Source organism: Pinus tabuliformis, chromosome 5_2 (assembly GCF_031772625.1).
Source record: "Pinus tabuliformis cultivar Carrire ecotype Pingquan chromosome 5_2, CPIR1, whole genome shotgun sequence".
Lineage (NCBI taxonomy): Eukaryota > Viridiplantae > Streptophyta > Pinopsida > Pinales > Pinaceae > Pinus > Pinus tabuliformis.
In genome coordinates, this window is record NC_142306.1 from 163,433,944 (window position 1) to 163,437,992 (window position 4,049).

A 4,049-nucleotide genomic window follows, 5' to 3' on the forward strand; every position below is an offset into this window, starting at 1 on the left:
TTTGGTTCTATACTTTTGACATGGTGGTTAAATATGTTTCTTTATTCTCCTATGACACGCAATTATACCAAAAATATTATTCAGATCACGGGTCATTTCTCAACATCATTCTCACTAATCATTTAATAACTAAGAAACCATATCTACATCATTCAAATATAAAACCAAGCAAGAATTTTAAGTGCAGAATATGAAAACATGAAATATCTAAACATTTGTTTAAACAAGGTTTACTCTACAAGAATAGTTCCTATGATTAAAATGGACTACATAAATTGTTTCCAGGTGGTGGTGGGCCCTTGCCACTCCTAGAGCAAGCTTAAACTAACTCAATGATGTTTAGAAATCAATAGGCACCATAATACTTATAGAGATTAATGCCGAATCAAGATTTGTATTTAAGGTTCAAAATATAAGTGCAAATGTCATATACATATCAATATTGTATGAGATAAAAACTTTTACAAAGCACAGTCTCTCGTTCTCCTTCCTAGCATGAGTATAGAATGCATTGCGCCCTTTAAAAAGGGTCACCTTATGGAAACTAGATCTAAGTACTTTGACCAGAAAAAGAAAATAAACATCTTCAGAATAAACTAAGTTGCGTGGAATTCTTCATGCATGATTCTTCAAATGGATCCCGAGCTAAATTAGGCATAGTTGCGTTTTTTTGTAACAAAATTTTTCCTTTTTTGAGCATGAAGCAATTCATTCAAATTGTGGTCCTCCACATAGTTGTGGCCAAAACATTCAAACTTGGAATTCGACACTATTTATATACTTAAGATTCCCCTAATCATAACTTCCCCATAATGATGAATTTTTCTAAACAATTTCTGGGTTACCTGAATGAGGGTACTCTGAACAAAACTTGCTTGTCAAAATCTCGATATTTTTCCCCATTTGATCACAAATTGTATATTTTCACCTATAGGAATGTATTTCATACTTAACATGTAGCAACTAGTTTAATTGATTTCTGAAGAATTTCGGCAATGGAATCCTGTGGAAAATGAACTTAGAAAACACCGTCATTAGTAAATCATGACAAAATCATCTCTAATCATAAAAAAGTGAATAAAACTAATGATAATCAACCATGAGGCATAGGATATGTATGGCAACAAGTTGTGGAATTATGGTATGAAATGAGTGTAAAAGTATAGGAATTTAGGTTATGAATGGTGATATTGTGCAATGGAAAAATGGGCATATTCGAAGCTCAACATCCCCCCATGCCTGAGGGTTTACATGTCCTCATGCAAACAGATCCATTACTCATTAACAAATTCTTGACATTGTTTTGTAGATGTTGGTGCTTGTGGAGCAACATTGTTTGAATATTTGGAGGTGTTGGTTCTTGTGGAGCAACACTCTTCACATTAACATATCATAATGGTTTATTGAGCAATTAAAATTGAGGACAAGAAAGGGGTGGATGAGGAAGAGATGATGGATGAAATGAGGTCGTGATGGAAATGGTAGGTATGTGAATAGGTGTTGGCATACTCTATCATTGTAAGGCCAATGCTTATAGGTGGTCTCCTTTATGATTTTATGGCAGTAGTGATTTCATCCTCCAGATAGAATGCTTGTTATCATGGGAGGAGAAGACACTATAAAGACTGCCTTTATTAATATATCATAAGGATTTTCTTTTAACATGGTCTTGTAATCAAAGTATATGTGTAATGAATGGAAAGAAAACAGAAGGATAATGATTTATGAAAGATGAAATGCATGGAATGAGAAGTGGTTAATCATTAAGTTTCCTAAACCTTCTAATGAATTAGAGAATATTAAGCCAAATTTACCTCATGTTTTACCTTTATTGTTGATGTGCTCGGTGTTGTAGGATGAAGTGGAAGATGGACTCGTTGGAGCTGATGTGAGTGTTGATCTAATCTGCTAAAGAAGGATGAAGGACGAACTAAAGGGCCTCTTCTCCCCCATGTCTGAGGAATTGTATGTCCCCAAACAACTGAGGAAGGTGCATGTTACTGCAAATGAATGGTCAAGCTGCTATATGGAAACCTTTACTAAAATAAATATATTGTTGCAAATGGAAATGTTGATACAAAGATCCAAAGTGCTGCATATCTGTATTGTAACATTGAAAGGAATATAATGAAAAATCAATTTAGTAGTCTCGGTTTTTGGATTCAGGGGAAAATATTTGTGTATATATGTTTTATGTTTTATGCTCTTGCCATTGTTTATTTTTTGTTTTTTAGAATTCAGATGAAGATAATTTTTGTACGGGGTTAAAACCTACAATCTCCATGCTCATATTCTACTCCCTAGTGCCTTTTTGGTTCATTCTCTTTGATAAACTAGCAAGGGAACAATTTTAATATCAGACATATATTGTAGGTTTTGCTCCAATCTAAAATTTATCCTAACCTTCTGCAAAGGCTGTTGAAACTTTGAGGTTTCATAAAAAATGGGAGGAAACTCACCTTTTGTGATCGAAGCAGATGAGGTTCAATGTTCATGTAAAGAAGCAACTCTATCATAAATGCATTATCTTGCTACATTGGTGAAGCCTACTCAACTTTTGGCAAGGGTTCCTATCTCAATATTTTGTGTCGGAGTTGTCGACCTTCAAGCGAGAAGACACATCTTCAAGGGAGTAAATTTGGAAGTTGAAGGTCTTCCTCTGAATCATTATGTTCATGTTGAACAATTTATGGTAGCCAATGCAATGCAACATGGAGAGGCACAACTTAGATTCATTGCAGTTTCATCAACCCTATGTGGATATTGCAAGAAATTTCTACAAGACGTGTGGGGTGTTCCTGATAGTTAATGAGCATGCCAAGACCCAATATCTATTGTATTTCCTTCCCCACCAATTTGGTCCACATGATTTGGAGAAAACACACCACCTATTTTCAAACTCATTTTAATGGCTTGGCTTTCTAGTCTGTGAATTCCCTTGAATTGAATCCTATCTAATGATGGAGATGTAAAGGAAGATGCATTGAACTTGTGTATCGGTGATGGAGATGTAAAGGGGATGTAAAGGAATATGCATTGAACTTGGGTACCGATGATGGATATGTAAAGGAGGAAGATACCCACAACCCTTCAGGCTTTGAAGATTTGCATCAAATCAAGGTAGAAACTCTTAAAGATGAAAAGTTGGCACATGCTCCATATAGTAAGCGTCCTTCTAGAATTTATGTAATGACAACAAAAGGGGACATTTTTACAAGCTTTTATATTGAATTTGTTGCATTGAACCCTAGTATTTCTCCCTTGCAAGTTGGTATCATTGCATTATATTGTTCAACCATTCCTTGCAACATTCAACTCCATTCTTTCTCCCTTGCAAGCTGGTATCATTGCATTTCTTTGTCAGGATGGAGGAAACTATGAGGATATTATTCAAGCGGTCCTTGTTGAGAAGGAAGGAGTTGTTGTTCAGTAAAATTTCCCTACATAATTTTTTTCCTGAATTTTCTTTTCATCCGTTCAACTATTAAAAAGAAAGATCTAATCACACTCTTCTTCATTTTCATCACTCGTCATTTCCATTTAAGATCAATAAAAGGGTTTACAATGATTACATCACAAGATTAAGCAGGGTTATTCAGTGGTTTTGAGACATCTCTCCCAATATGTAATCAGTCTCTAATATCCCAATTGGAATATAGATCTCTCATTTGTCTACATTACGTTTAGGCAATAATGAACTCATTAGTCAGACTAATAAGAAATTTTAAATATAATGCATACAAGCCTATATGAAGAGAACACGTGAGGATATGCTTTTTTAAGTAAAATTATCTAGTCACCGATCAATAATTCTAAACGGTTATCCATGCATTGCAACTCATTAATATTATTCTATAAAATATTGTGAGACATCTTCCCCAATATTGTATTCAATATTTAATAGGTTTATACACCAATTATGTGATAAACACAATAAATTTCAGCACTAATGAATTTATTAATTATCCTGAATCAGAAATACCATTATTAGTATAATCGTATAAATTAAAGAAGTCATCTAAGGAGGTGGAGGAATTGCTCGGATGGTC

General features: G+C 34.3%; 1 pseudogene; it reads left to right on the top strand.

Annotated features, from left to right (window-relative positions):
* The first annotated feature begins 2,443 nt into the window (after positions 1–2,443).
* LOC149158048 (cytidine deaminase 1-like) lies at positions 2,444–3,433 on the top strand (annotated as a pseudogene).
* The last annotated feature ends 616 nt before the right edge of the window (positions 3,434–4,049 follow it).